General features: G+C 49.3%; 1 long non-coding RNA gene across 1 annotated transcript; it reads right to left on the minus strand.

Annotated features, from left to right (window-relative positions):
- Positions 1 to 513: 513 nt before the first annotated feature.
- On the minus strand, positions 514 to 17677 carry LOC131396915 (uncharacterized). Its single transcript, XR_009216702.1, has 2 exons — positions 16803 to 17677; positions 514 to 624 (listed from the first exon to the last, which is right to left on the minus strand). It is a non-coding gene; the product is annotated as an uncharacterized LOC131396915 (long non-coding RNA).
- Positions 17678 to 17935: the final 258 nt, after the last annotated feature.

The following is a 17935-nucleotide window of genomic DNA, read 5'->3' on the forward strand; positions in this document are numbered from 1 at the left end:
AGAGATTTCAAAGATCAAGTGTGGCTAATGCTGACTTGAGGGGGATCGTGACTCCTGCGTGTTTTCCAAGCCGTTGTGGCTTTCCCCATTCTCAGGGATTAACTCTTTAAATAGATATTATATTCCAATTGGAGCCAAAACAGCTTTGCATGATGGAGAGAGAATCCTCCCAAGATGCATGTCCAGGTGAGAACCTGCAGCTGAGAGTTCTGGCAGGTGACCCTTCAGTTCATCACTGTCCAAGGTGGGAGCCACTGCCCACATGTGGCTACTGATCACTTGGAATGGGGCGAGTCCAAGCGGACATGTGCTATAAGTGCAAAACACACACCGGATTTCAAAGCCTTAGAATGAAAAAAAGACTGTAAAATATCTCATTAATAATTTTATTTTGATTACATGCTGAAATTATAATATTTTGGATAAAATTAAATTCATTTGTTTATTTTTACATTTGAAGTGTAGTATTAGTTTGCTATGGCTGCCAGAACAAAGGTCCACAAACTGGAAGGCTTAAATCAAAAAGAAATTTATTGTCTTACAGTCCAGGAGGCTAGAAGTCTGAGATCAGGATTTTGACAGGGTGGCTTCCATCTGAGGGCTGTGAGGACATGTGTGTTACTCCTAGAAGACAAATCAATCAAACAACAAATACACAAACCCTTCAGTGACTTCCTACCACACTTAGATTAAAGCACAGACTCCATCACGTGGCCCCCAAGGCCCCACACGATCTGCTCTCCAGGCTTCAGGCACACTGGCTGCTCCCAATTTTGAGGGGAGGTGGGTGTGGGTGTGAGTAGGGAGGGTGGGTCTTGAGGTCCTTTCGTTCCTTGGACTACATCCTCATTTCCATTAATTTTGTTGTAAGTTCATGAAGTATAAGATCTCCTGAGCATTTTCTCCAGGAAGACTCCCTTTGGTATATCTATTTATACATGTCAGCCCTGCCAGGATCATTTGCAGGGCTCGTTCCAACAGCTTGAAGGACTGGGTCCTAACTTTAGTACAAAACACATGTGAGCTGTCAATCCACATGCCCCAGACAGTGACAGAGTCGGTGATACGTGCTTGTCTGAAGTCTCCAGTGTGGGAGTATGGGGAATAGTAGCTATGATCCTTTTTTGCTATTTTTTGAGGGGGGTCAGAGGCACATGTAATATTTTTATGTCCTAAGCTTCCAGATACTTCTACATAATTGATCATGTAATTGCTTGAGTATTTTGGTTTAGTTTTACAGATTAGCATAAGGAAACCCATTTTGCAAATCTCCTGTAACCTACAATATTGCAATCACCTGTCTTACTGGTGGAATCTCTCAAATTATACTATTTAGATAAATGTTTCTCATATTCTCAGTGTTCTTGAGAATTACCTGGGTGGCTTTTTGAGAATGGAGATCCCTGGACTCCATGTTTTTATGTCCAAGCCTGAGATAAATGGGCCTGGGGTGTGGATATGCTCTCCCTCTAGTGGCAGGAGCTGCAAGGCGCTGGCAAAGGGTATGGATGTGTCATTCTAACATGCAGAAGACAAGAAGATTAAGAGTGATCCAGCCTGTAACATGATCTCTTGTTTACTAGATGTAGAAGTCCTAACCATGAATGCTTTCATTTAAAATAAATATTTATTAAATGACAATCAAATTCCCTTACCTTGAGATTTCACGTGCAGGGACCAGTCTCACACACACACACACACACACCTCAGAGAACCTATAGGATCCTAGATCACACCAGGCAGGCAGCAGCAGGAGCAGAGCAAAAAGACAAAAGACCCACAGGATGTCCCTGGGGCAGCCAGCTCAGAGACTGCCCTTAGGGCTGAGATGGGACTGGGAGTGAGGGCCGGTGCCTCAGAGGTATGAGGGGTCTTCTACGAGGATTGAGGGCACCAGGGAGCTGGGAGGGCACCGGGAGGAAGGCTCACTATTTCCAACAGAGAACACAACTTTCTGTAGCAGTTGCGCATACAGAGGATCCCAGGGCCAGGCTGCCAGTGTCTTGGCCCCAACACCAACCCTGAACCAGGGTGCAGAATTTGCAGCCTGTGCCACAAAGGGTGGGATTGAGGTTGACAGTGACATCAAGGGAACCCTATAATTCCAAACTCAAAAGTCTGTCCTACAAAATAAGAAAATACCCATGCATTCTCTATTAAGATCCCAGGGCACACACGACCCACATCTAAATTAGCAGGAAGTTCACTCATTTCCTGGGTTCCTGCTCCACAGGTCCACTTGCAGACACACAGGGTGGCTCACAAGTGTCCCTGCATCTCTCCTTTGTTCAGCTGCTGCCACCTCATGGCAGATGACTGATAATCAGGACAATCAAGCCTGAGACCCTGGTCCCTCAGCTGACCAGGAAGGCAGGACTTGGCTTCCAGACTGGTGGGGATGGGGGGCACTGACCATTCTGAAGACCTGAGGGTACTGGGAAAGTTGGGCAGTCCAAGAGAGCTGCCCAAGTGTGATGGGAACAGAGAGTTGATGTAGGACAGGGTCACGAAACAGAACTGAGGGGCCTCAGTCAGAAGCTTTGAACTAGGAAGATCTTGAATGTTTACAGGGAAAAGGCAGGATTCTCCAGAGGAAATGACTCAGCTGCAGCAGCTCAGTGGGCTGTGCGCTCCTGTCTGCACACCATCTACTGCTCCTCCCTCCAGGAGTAATGACCTCTCCTCACACCCACCTGCCCAAACTCATCTGTGCCCCTTCACTGTCCAACTCTCCGTGAAGGGACCTGGGGTCCCTTTCCTGCACTACAGGGAAGGGGAGAGGAGGCTGAGTTCCCCACAGACAGCCCAGCAATGGTGTCCTAAGAGGTGGGGTCAGCAGGACCTCACACTCCCCAAGTCCTGGGTCCTGATCTGTAATTGATGGTGAAGCCTGGACACCACCTGCTACCTCAGGCCCTGAGAGAAGCTGTACCACAGTGAATGACACATCTTTCCTGATTCTTCCCAGTAGGAAGGTTCTTGAAATACCTGGGAGGACCCATCTCCTGCTATGGAAGGCCCAGTCTGGAATGTTCCACAGCAGCCCAGGCAAGGCCCTTGTGCACAGATCCTAAGCAACAGGGCCCTCAGGGTCACAGGCTCACAGTCATTTCCCTCAGTGCCCATACCTGGGTAGGGACATCTGGACCCTGAGTGTCTACCCTTCACTGCCCACCATGCCTGGAACCATCCCTCTTCCCAATGACTTGGGCCCCAGGCTTGGTTCCAGGTCACCAGTCCACGCTGCCACATCCTCCAATGGGAGTTCCCTCCCTGTCTGTCCCAGGAGCTTCACCCGGATCAAATCTAAAGAGTATGTGAGGGCTGGGAGTTGTGGCAGTAAAAACATTTGCATTGGTCTCAGGTTCTAGAAAAGGTCCACAGGAGCTCAAGGAGGTGCGTTGAGTGCCCTCTAGTGGGTTGTTCCTGCTAGGTACATGATATCGAAAATAAAGAGAAATTCCTATGGTATAATTTTCCTCTAAGACATTTCTTCCTAATGACAGAAATGAGTTTCCATTCATATCTAAGATGTCTTTTAAGTCAGTAAGAACATCTAAGTGGATTGTCTAGAAGAGCAAAAAGGGGCCAGGAGAGCTGACCTTGGACCTTGGTCAAAAGGCCTCAAGGATGGAACTGAAGATGCAAGATGAGGGGGACTGGGTGTGGGAGGAGGGTCAGGGGAGATGGGAAAGAGCAAGGTGGGGTGATGCCTCCTGGGAAAGATGGGAGAAGGACAAACAGCAGGGCTTTCAATCTCACCATTGAAATTTGGGGCTGGTAATTCTTGTTGGGGGCTGTCTGGGCATTGAAGGATGTTTAGCACCATCTAGGGGATCTACTTACTAGATGATAGCTGGACTCCCTCCCCCTAGTTGTGACAACCAAGAATGACTCCAGATATAGCCAAATGCCCCCTGGAAGATAAAATTACCCCTGACTGATTTGTGAAGAGAAGTAGAAACTGACATCATCAATATCTTTGTAATGGCTTTAAATTAATCAATAATTTTATTTCCCAGGAGAAGGCATGCTTAGAGGTGAAGACCTATGGCTGCCTCAGAGCAGGAAGGGTGTGGGTTCTCCAAGGGTCTGTAATGACAAACCAGAATGACACCTGCTAGCTTATACTCCAAGTGGGAGGTGTGAAATTCTATAGACATTGGGAAGATAAATGAATGAGATGTCTCCATACCCCATGGCATCAGACAATCCACTGAGATGATCTTACCAACTTAAAAGGCATCTTAGCTATGAATGGAAACTCATGTCTATCATTAGGAAGAAATGTCTTAATTAGAAGAAAATTATACCATAGGAATTTCTCTTTATTTTCAATATCATGTACATTGAGATCATTCATTAAATAAGAATCTACCCCAAAAATGGACTTTTTCAGAGACTGGCTAGTGTTGAGGTCTCATTCCTAGCACCTGTGGGCCAACAGTGCCCTGCCCCCAACCCTGGGCCCCTCTCTGAAGCACGGGAGCCTTTGATGCTCCCTCATTAGTGGGAAGAGAGGGGTCTTTTTAGTGTCCTCACCATTCAGTCGGCTCCCTCTCAGACTCTAGGCAGAATCTCTTGTTCACTCTTGGATTTGATATTTAAATTAGCGACCTCTATTTCTGTCCTTCATCCATCCCAACATCGTGACAAGGCCAAGAGGTGCCTTCTGCTCGTGATTTTGAGGGGAAAGTTCTCAAGAACAGTTTGCCTTCACCCACTTTGAACAGATCTCCACCTTGAGTGCCATCACCATTACCCAAAGGATTTGTACACTTTTTTTTTGTAGTCAGATGCTTTCCAACTCTTAGGAGGAAATGTGACTCTATACTCTGTGTACAGCGATGACCAGTAGAAATGGATAAAGAGACATTGCACTCATGTTCACTGAGATGATCTCTATGAATGCATAAAAGCTTAAAGTATGGGAGAGTCAACACAAAATCCACATTGCTGGTGCTGAAACATAAATTGTGGACAGTTTTCACCATTTTCTTAAGAACTAATTTCAAAAAAATGACATTAACAATCATTCTACAAAGAAGAAATCATGCATAACAGTTACTGATAAAATTAAGTTATTTTTCCTTAAACAAGTGCTCAAGTTCATTATGTTCCTTTTACAACAATGAAAGGGAGACCCCTCCGGTCAGTATGACACCCACAATATTCATGACCTGGTAGAAATTATTATCCTTTCTCCCTTTAAATCTCAAATACAAGACTAGAGGCAGCTCCTCAGTACCTTTCCCCAGATCCAACCAGCTTCCCTGGTTCTCAAGACAGCAGAGGTTGCTCTCCTGGCTGCTAGCTCAAGATTCCACTTTGTCACGTGTCTTCAGGGCGCCGGCCTGGAGGGTCCTGAGTACCATCCTACGGTCACTATGCCAAATCACCAGAACTCTGCCCGCCTCACTCGGGCCACATCTGAGAACTTGGGAGCTTCTGGAAGTCAAATCCCAGCTCGAAGTCACCCACCTCGCCCCCAGGGCCACTGCCTGTGCACGCCCGAGCCCACACCATGCCCAGTGCACCAACACGAGCACAAGTCCAGCACGGAGCCTGCGATGATGCAGCCAGACTGGGACCTGCCAGTCCCCACATATGGTACTCATCTAGGATTAGGGGCGCTTTTCCACAAGGGAGCCCCGATTCCAATACTCAGCATTTCTCTCTGACACCTGGAGAGTTACCAGAGGTGCAGCGTTTTGTCGGCTAGGCATTGGAGAGCAGTGTGGAGCCTGGGGGACCTCAAGATCACTCTTCAGAGCACAGAGGGGCCCCTTTGTATTCCCAGACAGGTACCCAATTCTGCAAGGCCTCCACCGTCGGAGGTGGAGTACCTGGGAGACCATGCTGAGGCCTCAGGCAATGAGAAAGGGAGGACAAGGTTTGATGAGAAACTGCTCTTCTTTGAAAGCCTGGCAGTGAGATCAGGAGGTGGAGCCAGGGTAAGATTAAGCCCCAGATGAGAAATAGGATGGTCCCTTCCTTGTGCCCAGGCAGGAACTCTGAAAAAAGCCTCCACTTCTGTCTGGGAGGATGAGACAGAGCCTGATATTCAGCTGTCCCTGTCTGCTGACCCCCTGCTTAAAGGATAGCAGCAGCCCAGGCCCCAAATCCTCAGCCGGGTGAGGACTCCAACTGCAGGGTCTCTGGCTTTACTCTAGTCTAAGCAAAAGCCACCAGTGGATCCCATTTTCCACCAAGGACACCCACCTGCTGAGTTCCTCCATTAAAAGTCCAGGCCCTCCAGGAACCTCTGGAGACTCAAGTCCCAACTGCTTTCACCCCGCTGGGCCCTGCATCTCACCAACATGGGTCACTGACCACTGCAGGCCACCTCCACTAAGTCCCCACTGACAGGGCTGCCAAGCTCCCAGACCCCCTTGTCCTTCTCCTGTAGAGTCCACCAAGCAAAGGATTTTGTTTGGAATGCTGAGATGACAACTGGGCACCATCCTGCTCTGTACCTCCTGTGGACACTGCTCCTCTCATATTGAATCAACTTTGGGGCCCTGCCAACAGAATATTGGGGGCTCCTTGTAGTCCCATTCCAGTCACAGTTTCAGCACCTCCCAGCCCCACCCTCCCCATCCTTCTCAATACCTCAGCCCCCACCTTTTCCAACGCCAAAGGCATCATAACCACAAGAAGTGGCCTGTGTCCCACCTCAATTCAGACCTCAGCTGCCTTAGTCTCTTCTACTTCTGTGAATCGAGCACCTCCAGATTTCTGGCTCAGCCATCAAGGAGGTAGTGGTCACCATGCGGGCTCCTGGCCCCTCTCTTCCATGAAGCTGGAGGCCCAAAGCCTCTGTGGGGACTCAGGAGGAGGCCAGGCAGGATCCCTTTGGACATGAACTATTCTGCTCTCCACACTGGAGAGACATTGCTCCTATCAAATCCCTTGTCTCCCACCTGCACACCCACTCCTTCCTACCTTCTCTCTGGGGAGCAGACTTGCCAGGAAGGGAAGCTTCCTCCCCTGCCTCCCCCATTTTCCCAGTTTGTAGATATGGATTTGTTCTCCCATAAAGTATTAAGAGGCTGCTTTATTACCATGGAGATTGCCATATTCTTTCTTGTTAAAACTCATACAGGAAGATGTTTGTCTGCAGAAGGATTTCCAACTTTGGAACTACTCACATTTTGGACTAGATCATTCTTGGTTGTAGGGGATTGTCCTGTGCACTGCAGGATTTTTAGCAACATCCCTGGCCTGTATCCAGTAGGTACCATTAGTTCACCCACGGTTCTGGCAACCAAAAACTACCTCCAGACATTGCCAAATGTCTCTAGGAGGAAACCTCAATACACTTGAGAAACACTGAACTAGACTTAAACATACTTTAAAGGGTAAATCTAAAAGAAGATAATGATGAATGGAAAAAAATGAGAGAGAGACCTTATATGTGGCATAACGTCATTTAAATAAATACAAAATTATATTTGAAGCATAACAAAGAAGATCAGAAACTAGGTAAGAGGTCCTTTGGACACTTTGCATGTTCTATTCTTTGTATCCAAAGCATCTTTAAATACTGTTCAATCATAAATCTCATGGGGTTTTTTTGTTGTTTTTTTTTCCCCCTCATTATAGAGTGAGAAAATACAGCTGTAAACAAAGCTAGGTCACTTCTCTCATGGAGCCCACTTTCTAAAAGTGTGGAGACAGAAGATAAACAAGTAAATAAATATATACTATGTCTGTTGAGGATATAGGCTATAAAGAAAAATAAAGTCAATTGATTCATTTCTTCTGAGTAGCTGACATTGGCATTTGGGTGAGAAATTCCTTGTTATGTGAGACAGTCCTGAGCCTCTTAACCACATTTATTATCTCTCATCCTCACACCTTTAGTTATGGAAGGCCTATCAAGTCACTGATATAGCCAAAATACTCCCCCCACACACATACAGACACACACGTTTCCAAATGCTGTCTGAGTGGGGGGCAGTGCCATCCCCAGCTGAGAAAAACTTCTAAATCTTTAACATTTATTTCCAGGCTTTTTTTCCTCCTCTGTAGGGAATAGGGGGGTGAGTAGGGGGCTTCCAGGGAAAGTGAACAGGTCTGTGACCCATCAGGGATCATCTGGAAAGGATCTAAATAAAGAGGGCCCTTCTCTTCATTTGCTCTTTTTCTGCTCATGGAAATTTTCTCTTAGCAGAAATTCACTTGAAACTCTGGGTGCATTCTTTCCTGGGGCACACAGGGAAAATATTATATCTAAATTATCTCAACTCCCATCCCTATATCCTGGGAAAGAGGAGTTGAGGTGGCAGAATGTGGTGGGGACAATATTCACAGGAAACAATGAGATTCACAAGAGCCCCTGTTCAGCCGGGAGAGCACTGGGCTGCGCTCACACCATGGACAGCTCCCAGCCTCTCTCCCTTTGCAAATGCAGATAGGGACAGGAAAAGAGAAAATGGGGCCACCTGACATCCACACAAATATGAGCAAGAAAGGAGCAACCATAGGCACATCATGAGTGTAACTTCCTCTGGGCTCCCTCCTGCAGTGTCCTGAGCTCTCCTGCCCTCTTCAGCCCAGTAGCCAGGAGGAAAGGCACCTATAAAACCCATCAACTCTTCCAAACAGCCCCCAACTGTTTAAGCTCATCTTTCCCCAGGAGCTTCCTCTCACCTGCTCCTTGTCATCCCATTTCCACATACAGTGTCCCTCATAACTTTTGGTCCATCAAGAGTTGCTCCTGCCTCCCTGCATCCTGCATGGTCCCTGCCTGGGATGCCCTCTCCCCTTTCTCGATGAACCTGCTCCTTCCCCTTCTTTACAGCCAACCTCATTGGCCATCCCACCACGAGGTCACACCAACCTCCACCAGTGGACACAATGGACCCCCTCTAAACTCCTACCTCTAACTCTTCTCCTTTGTGCTGTGACAACATGTTCAGGAGCAGTTACCTATGCTCATGTCATGCGCCCTATGGATCCTTGAGTTCCTGGGAGACAGACAGGACAAGCAAAGTTGCAGTTCTCAATGGCCCATCACTCCTATACAAGGGCATGAAACAGGAAAATGGCTATAGGTGTTCAGAGAATGAATAAAGGAAAGCAAGAAGGATAAGTGGGTGACACCTTCTTCTGCTCCCACATCGTTACTACAGGAGTGCTGCAGACGTGAAGAAATGGACATTCACACACACTCCAAGTGGTGCAGTGGGGCCAGTTTTAGACAGGGTAATATGTAGGATCCTCTCCTAAATTTTTTGTTTTGAAATAAAATTCACACAACCTAAAATTCACCATTTTAACCATTTTGAAGTGTGGGGCCAGGGGAATGTGACCCACCCGGCCCTACCAGAGTTCTACTGCACTGCAGGATAGACCCAGGACAGCAAGAGTCCTGCAGTGACTGTTCCTGTGGGTGAGAGATCAGAGCCCATCTCTTCTCAGGCATCAGTGTCCAGAGCACTAATCTGAACCCTGGTCAGATGCCTCATCCCAAGCCTGACAGAGGATACAGCTCCCCTTGTGTCCACCAGAGGACAATATCAGGACACACAAAGGTGTCTTACACACAGCCACATACACCACACACTCACAGCAACTGCTAGACTCATTTGACCCACAAATGTCCTCGAGTACCTTAAGCATAGAGCCAAGGAAGAGAGTGACCACCATCCTTAGGCAAAAAGATAGACGTGCCTTTGCTAGAAAAATGATCCTGTCCCCAGGAGAAGTGACATCGTGTCCCAGGGTGCACCACCCAGGGATAGCTGTGCTGAGGGGACAAGGGTGCCATCTGATGGGGTAGGGGTGAGTCTCCTGTAAGTGTAAACACTGCAGAGTTCCTTCTCCCTGCTCTTTCCCCACACATGGACCTGCCCAAGGAGCCTCACACCTTTCTCCCTGCTGGGGCCATCATGACTGGAGTCCAGGCTGGGCTGACTCTCACATGGAACCCTTCGTTGTCTTCTGTTCCCAGAAACCTGTGGTGTAATGGGGCCCTTCTTCAGACCAGGCTCCCCTCTGTCTCCCTCCTCCTCTGCTTGGGGGGAGACAGAGCACCTCTCTTCATCAGCAAATGAGTCTCCCTTCTCATCCTCATCCCTCATTTCCCTTCTATGATATTTTCCTGCACTCATCTAAGAGGATGACTTTTCCATAGGCCTTTGACCAAGGCAACCCCAGACACCCAGCACTTCCCCCAACTCTGTCGTGTGAGCCCAGGGAGCAGCTGGGAGTAAAGAATCCAAGGACACCCACATCCTCCATTACCTACATCCTTGCACTGGGATCTCTGCCACCTAGGCCCAAGTTCCCTTCAAGTCCAAAGGCTCAGCACAAAGGACTTCACACTCTCCCCAAGGCATAGAACATTCCCAAGGAAACAGAGAGGACACTCTCAGAGAGAGGACTTTTCAGACTGGCCAGAAGGCCATGTCCATGGCCAATTCCTCACCTGGCTCACTCCCCTCAGCCACTCCAGGGACACCTGGGACTCTGTGGGGTATTCTCTCTCTCCTCTGGGATAACATGGGCTGGGAAACCTCAAGTCCTTCTCATAGAAAAATGCCTCCAAGTCCTCCCCACTCAACTCACCAGGTCATTGCTAGGTTTTCCATCTATATCTGTCTATCCTGACAGACCTGTGAGATCTCTGCATCAGAGAATAGACCATTTACTCAGAGACAGAGGAAAAGATACAAAGCTAAGAGAGATTGGAATGTTGGTGTGGATTTATCATTTAAGACTTGCTCGCCCACTCTGGGAGAGTCCAGAGGACACAGCTTTCACCATGACTGTGAGATATGAGTTTGTAAGGGAGTCCCAGCATCCTTGAAGAGGATTTCTTCTCTGTAGGACAGAAATTACAGTGGGAACTGCTGCCACTAAGTTGGGAAACATAAATGCAATGGGGGTAACTGGGTCCCAAGGTAGCAGGGCCAAGAGGCAGCACTTAATCACCAAAGGCAAGGTGGGCCATGGTCACCATAATCCACAGCAGAGTCAAAGCAGCAATCAGAATAGCCTGACTCGCAGAGACCAATGGCATTGGCTAGCTGATCATGGTGTTCCTAGAAATAAAGTGGATGGGAAATCTACTAAATTCCTATGAATTAATTGATCTGTACCAATTAGAAGAGTTCTAGGTAAAGTGAACAAAAGTCTAACTTGAGTTATAGAAACAGAGTGTTACGGCCCTCAATCAATTCCCAGAGTTGAGCCAGTTTAAGGACTCAGAACTCCTTGCATAAAGCGGAGGCTGGGTCCCCTTGAGGAAAGACCCCACTATACTGCCACAAATGTATACTGTTAATCTTCCCCAGAGAGACCTATGGCCTTTTACTAGGGTGATTGTGCATTGGGGAAAAGGAAATAATCAGACTTTGGGGGATTGATGGACATGGACTCTGAGCTGACACTGATTGCAGGAGGACCAAAACATCACAGTGGCCCACCAATCAGAGTAGGGGCTTATTGAATGTCAGGTGGTCAATAGAGTTTTAGCTCAGGTTTATCTCACTGTGGGCCCATTGGGTCCACAAACCCGGCCTGTGGTTATTTCCCCAGTTCTAGAATGCATAATTGGAATAGATATACGCAACAGCTGGCAGAATCCCCACATTGGTTCCATGATCTGTGGAGTGAGGGCTATTGTGGTGGGAAACATCAAGTGGAAGCCACTAGAACTCCCTCTATCTAGGAAAATAGTAAACCAAAAGCAATACCACATTCCTGGAGGGACTGCAGAGATTAGTGCCTCCTCCAGGACCTGAAGGATGTAGTCTTGATGATTCCCATTTGACTTGCCTATTCGGCCCGAGCAGAAGACGGATGGATCTTGGAGAACGACAGCAGATTATCATGACCTTAATTAGGTGGTGACTCCAATTGCAGCTGCTGTGCCAGATGTGGTTTCATAGCTTGAGCAAATCAACCCATCCCCTGGTGCTCGGTATGCAGCTATTGATCTACAAATGCCTTTTTCCCCATCATAAGACCCACCAGAGCAGTTTGCTTTTGGCTGTTAAGGCCACCAATACACCTTCACTGTCCTATCTCAGGGGTCTATCAGCTCTCTAGCCTGTGTCATAATTTAGTTCAGAGGGATCTTGAGAGCCTTTCCCTTCACAATACATCACACTGGTCCATTACATTGATGGCATTATGCTGATTGGACCTAGTGAGCAGACGGTAGCAACTACTCTAGACTTATTGGTAAGACATTTGCATGTTGGAACATGGGAAATAAATTTAACATAAATTCAGAGGCCTTCTACCTCAGTTAAATTTTGATGATTCCACAAGTGAGAGTCATATTAAGATATCTCTTCTAAGGTGAAGAATAAGTTGTTGCATCTGGTCTCTCCTATGACCTAAAAGAGGTACAACGCCTAGTGGGCCTCTTTGGGTTTTGAGGCAACATATTTCTTATTTGGGTGTACTACTCTGGCCCATTTACCAAGTGACCCCAAAAGCTTCTAGTTTTGAGTGGTACCCAGGACAAGAGAAGACACTGCAACAGATCCACACTCTGCAAACAGCCCTGCCATTTGGGCCATATAATCCAGCAGATCCAATGGCGCTTAAGGTGTCAGTGGCAGATAGGTCTGGTGTTTGGAGACTTTGACAGCCCTACATAAGTGAATCACAGTGCAGGCCCTCAGGATTTAGGAGCAAAGCCTTGCTATCCTCTGAGGATACCCACTGTCCTTTTTCGAAACAGCCTTTGGATTACTATTGGGCCTTAGTAGAGACTGAACACTTGACCGTGGGCCACCCAATTATCATGCAACCTGAGCTGCATGTGCTTTGGGGAAAAGCAAATAATCAGACCTTTGGGGGTTACTGGACACAGCCTCTGAACTGACACTAGTTCTGTCTTGAACTGGGTGTTGTCTGAACATCAAGCCATAAAGCTGGGCGTGCACGGCGGCAGTGCATCATCAAATGGAAGTGGTATATACATGATCCGGCCTGAGCAGGCCCTGAGGGCACAAGTAAGTTACATGAAGAAGTGGGTCAAATGTCCACCGCCCCAATTCTGCTACACTGTCTTCTCTCTCCCAGCCATACCTACGGGGAGTTCCCTATGATCAGTTGATGAAGGAAGAAAAGACTCAGGCCTGGTTTACAATGGTTCTGTGGGATGTGCAGGCACCATGTGAAAGTGGACAGCTGCAGCCCTACAGCCCCTCTCTGGGACTTCCCTGAAGGACAGGGGTGAAGGGAAATCCTCTCAGTGGGCAGAACTTCGGGCAGTGCAGCTGGTTGTTCATTTTGCTTGGAAGGAGAAATGGCCAGATGTGCGATTATATGCCGATGCATGAGCTGTGGCCAGTGATTTCGCTGGATGGTCAGGGACTTGGAAAGAACATGATTGGAAAACTGGGGACAAGGAGGTCTGGGGAAGACGCATGTGGATAAACCTCTCTGAATGCTCGCCATTCACCTCAGCAGGGGAAGATTTTAATAATCAAGTGGATAGGATGACCCGTTCTGTGGACACCAGTCAGCCTCTTTCCCCACTCATTCTTGTCATCGCCTGGTGGGCTCATGAACCAAGCAGCCATGGTGGCGGGGATGGAGGTTATGCATGGGCTCAGCAACATGGACTTCCACTCACCAAGGCTGACCTAGCTATGGCCACCGCTGAGCGCCCTGTCTGCCAGCTCAGAGACCAACACTGGGCCCCCGATATGGCACCATTCCCCAGGGTGATCAGCCAGCTACCTAGTGCAGGCTGATTACATTCGATCACTTCTGTTATGGAAGAGGCAGCATTTTGCTCTTATTGGAATAGGCACTTACTCTGGATACAGATTTGCCTTCCCTGAGCACCATGCTTCACATTCATGAACTGACAGAATGCCTTATCCTTCACTATCAAGGGACTCACTTCAAAGCAAATGAAATGCAACAATGGGCCCATACTCATGGAATCCACCAGTCCTACCATCCTGAAGCAGCTGGCTTGATAGAAAAGTAGAATGGCCTTTCAGAAACTCAGTTACAGCATCTGATAGGTAGCAACACCTTGCAGGGCTGGGGGAAGGTACGCCAGGAGGCAGCATATGTTCTGAATCAGTGCCCAATATGTGGTGGTGTTTCTCCCATACCCATGGTTCTCAGGTCCAGGAATCAAGGGGTGAAAATGGGAGTGACACCACTCACTATCCCTCGAGTGATCCACTAGCAAGATCTCTGCTCCCTGTCCCCATGACATTATGGTCTGCTGGCCTAGAGGTCTTAGCTCCAAAGAGAGGAATGCTTCCACCAGGAGACACAATAATGATTCCATTGACACATCGGGATTCCTCACTCTCAAGCTACTCAGAAAGTGCAGAACCTTGGAAAGCGCCAATCTCAGCTTCCTCCTTCTTCCCCCACAGGGGTCAGGGGTCAGAATAAACGAGAGGCTAGTGAGGCCCAGAGATTGTGAGGGGGCAGCAAGCATAGAAGCAGCTGCCTGGAATGGGAGCAGGTGGGGGCACTGGCTCAGGCTGTGACAGAGGTGCAGGGAGGTGGTACAAGAAAGAAACCCCATGAATGGGGAGGACAGAAGAGAAAATAAACAGCCTGCGAGGGCCCAGCCTGGGCGCTGTGTGGGACTGTGTGTGTGAAGCCATCTCAGGACCAGGGCTTCTCCATTCACAGCTGATATGCACAGAGAGTGCCTACAACAACCCTGGATCAATGTGGACTTAACACTTGAGAGTTAAGCCATGGGCACAGGGACACGTGAGACCCAGGTCCTGATGAACAGGAGAGGAAGCAGCTCCCATCTCATCTGACCCAGGGACACAGAGAGGTGTTTGGTGCTGTGTGTCCCCAGAATCAGGGTTCCTGTTCTGAGTACTAGGCCTTAGGAGTGAGAAGGAAAGTTGACCTGTTCATTCTTCCCCCTCTGCTCCCCTCACAAAGACCTTCCCCTCCTGACACACCTGGTTCCCTGCTCCTCCTTCTCCCCAAAGAACCACCAGCCAGTGCTCCAGCCACACACACCACTCTACTCAGGGGCACGCATAGTGTAACTTACTGGAGACAAACAAACTGATACATATTCCTGGGAACCTGAGTTTGCTAACGTCACTGAGGGAAGAGGTAGGGCCAATGTACTTACAGCAACAGAGACTGGTACTCACAGAGCGGGAATATTATGAAGCATTAACACTATACGTGACCCATGTAAAATGTCTACGGATAGATGTTGAATAAACATGCAGAGCTGCATGGCATGGTGACTCTGCCTTCTACACTTTCCTTCTTGTCCAGAAGAGGGCAGCAGAGCTACTCGGCAGCCTGGAGTCTCCCCAGGGGGCTGCTGATCTCCCTCAGCATCGCCCACAGCCCAGCAGGGTCTGTCCCTCACCAGCCTCACTCAGTCCACCATCCTCCCCGCTCTCCAAGTTCCCCACACTGGACTCTCTCAGCCCCTCCACCCAGCCAGGTGTCTGCCCCGCTAAGGGCTGGTCCCTCTGCAGACAGCTCCTCCCTCCACACCCTTCGTCCTTCATGGGGTGAACATCCACTCACGCTTCAGGTCTTAGCAAAGGTCACTTTCTCAGGGGTGCTCTCGGTGATACCCAGACCAGCTGAGACTCCATTACATGCTCCAGATGCACTAGACACTTCCCTTCTCAGCCCTTCTCTCAATTACAATTAAACCCTTAGTTCCATGATTTTCTCTGAGTGCCTGACTCCTTGTCACAAGGTAAACTCCATGACCCCAGGGTCCACATGTGTCCTGTTCTCTGGAGTTCCCAGGGCCCAGACCAAGGTCTGACACATCACAGATGCTCCGTAAATACTCATTAAATGGATGGAGGAAACCACACAATGGAAGCCTGTCACCCCCATGTGACACTTGGTGTCAGATCATGTTCCATGTAGACACAAGGGCACTGGCATCAGCATGGGAGGAGGCCAGCAAGTTCCCGTGGCTGTCCCAGGGTTGGGGTTGTATCCCTCATGAGCCAGGAGTGAGGACAGGGGCCTCCTAACAGTGAGGGGTTGGATCCTCATTCATCCCAGAAATTCATGCTCCCTCCCCATCTCTACCTTGTGAGTGACTTCTCTCCCCAGAGGGCCTGGGCCAGCAGCCTATGTCCTTCGTCTTCTCACAGAGACCTCACCTGGTACAAACTCTGGATTCTCCACCCCAGGTAAAGTTACCACCGGGGAGAAGGGAGCCCCACCTTGACCTCAAAGGAATCAGGGGGTGACTCCCAATCTCCAGAGTTCCTGGTCTCTGGGGACACCTGGCTGTCGTTCCTTGAAGACACCTAACCACCTCAAGGTGTCTTGGGGATCGATAGGAACTTTCCATCCAGGATGGGACAGGAGAAGCCAGGCTATGCATTTTCTTCCATCTCAGAAGGGCTGAGGGTCCCATAGGGGCCTCCCCTCTGCTAACAGAGGAACCCACGGGATCCCCTGTCCGAGTCTCCACATGTAGCTGCTCCAGTTCCTGGGCCCTGTGGGGGCCTAGAGACAGAGGGGGACACAGATGACTTGATGCAAAACCCCAATGCTGTGATGGAGGAAACACGCCATTCTGGGGTCCAGCCCCTAGGCAAGTGCCCTCTGCTAAAAGCTTCAAGAGACACCCCACCAAGCCCCCCTGCTTTAAATCTCAGTGAGAGAAAGCTCATCCTGAGATAGCACATCCCCCAGAAGACAGTTCTTCTGACACTAGATCAGGAATCCTTTGAAACTGTCCTCTCCCTGGACTCACCCTGCACTGAGAGGGAGTCTGACAGCCTGGGATCCCCAAAGTACAGGACCCAAACTACCAGTCTCTTAGCCTGGAGGTCAGAACTCACCTCTGTCCAGAGCTGAGGGCCAGCTCACACACTTCAGAGCCTGGTCATCACACATGGTTCAGCCCCTGATATCAGCCACAGGTCTCTTCATGCCCTCCAGGGGGTGACATTGGGACATAAGACAACACATAGAAAATTAACATATGAACCTGGTTTTGGCTGAGGAGGTGGAGAAGGAGCCTGATTTCCATCCCTTCCTCTAACAGACCCTTCCGGGCCCCTCCCATGTGCCTGCTGTGTCCTGCCCTCTTCCTTCTAGGGGCCTCAGAGCAGCTTGCTCTTCCAGGGGTCCCTGTGTGGCTTCCTACAACCTGCCTGGCACCACGCATGGGGAAGGTGGGGTAACCACAGGAAAGCCAGTGAGGCAGAAGTCAGAGGACCTCAGGATGGTCAGGGAGCACAGGGACAGGCTCTGAGCCACAGCTCAGCCAACACACATGGAGAGGGAGGGTCTCCCTGAAACCTTCCCCTGAGGACCAGGGAGCCCACAGCCACCTGACCTCCCACCACCACCATCCTCTCACCCAGGATATACAGAAAACCTCCCCTTTCACACCCCGGAACTAAAATTCCTGAGATACCCTTACCGAGTGTTTGTCCCTGGAAGTGGAGGCCAGGTTGATGACACTAGAGATGGAGGGCGGTCCCCTCACCAGTCATCACTCAGCTTGCCCCTTCCTCATCCCCAGAGTCATCTCTGTGACCTTCTTGCTGGAAGTAAATCCAACCTTCCCAGAGCATTTGAGGACACGGGGAAGACCCTGGTGCCCAGCTGAGTTTCTGTGTCACAAACAGAAATAATCCCCTGGGTTTGGGGACCCCTGGGTCTCTGTGTGGTGCCGACAGACCCCAAGGCCAGGACACAGCAGAGACCAATGCTGGGGTGTGTGGGTCATCTTCTCAGGGGACAGCGGTCTCCACCAGCCTTGTTATTGAAAGTGTGCCCCACAGGCCAGTGTGATCAGCATCACCTGAGAGCTCGTTAGATACAGACTCCCAGGTCCACCCCACACCTGCCGGGTCAGAATCTGCATCTTAACAGAATCTTCTGACTCTGAACAGGAGAAGGAGAGAGGCTGCCCCACGCCCACAAAATGGGGTCTCAGCCTTTCTGGGTATCCACAAAGCTGGAC

The sequence above is a fragment of the Diceros bicornis genome, chromosome 34 (assembly GCF_020826845.1).
Source record: "Diceros bicornis minor isolate mBicDic1 chromosome 34, mDicBic1.mat.cur, whole genome shotgun sequence".
In the NCBI taxonomy this organism is placed as follows: domain Eukaryota; kingdom Metazoa; phylum Chordata; class Mammalia; order Perissodactyla; family Rhinocerotidae; genus Diceros; species Diceros bicornis.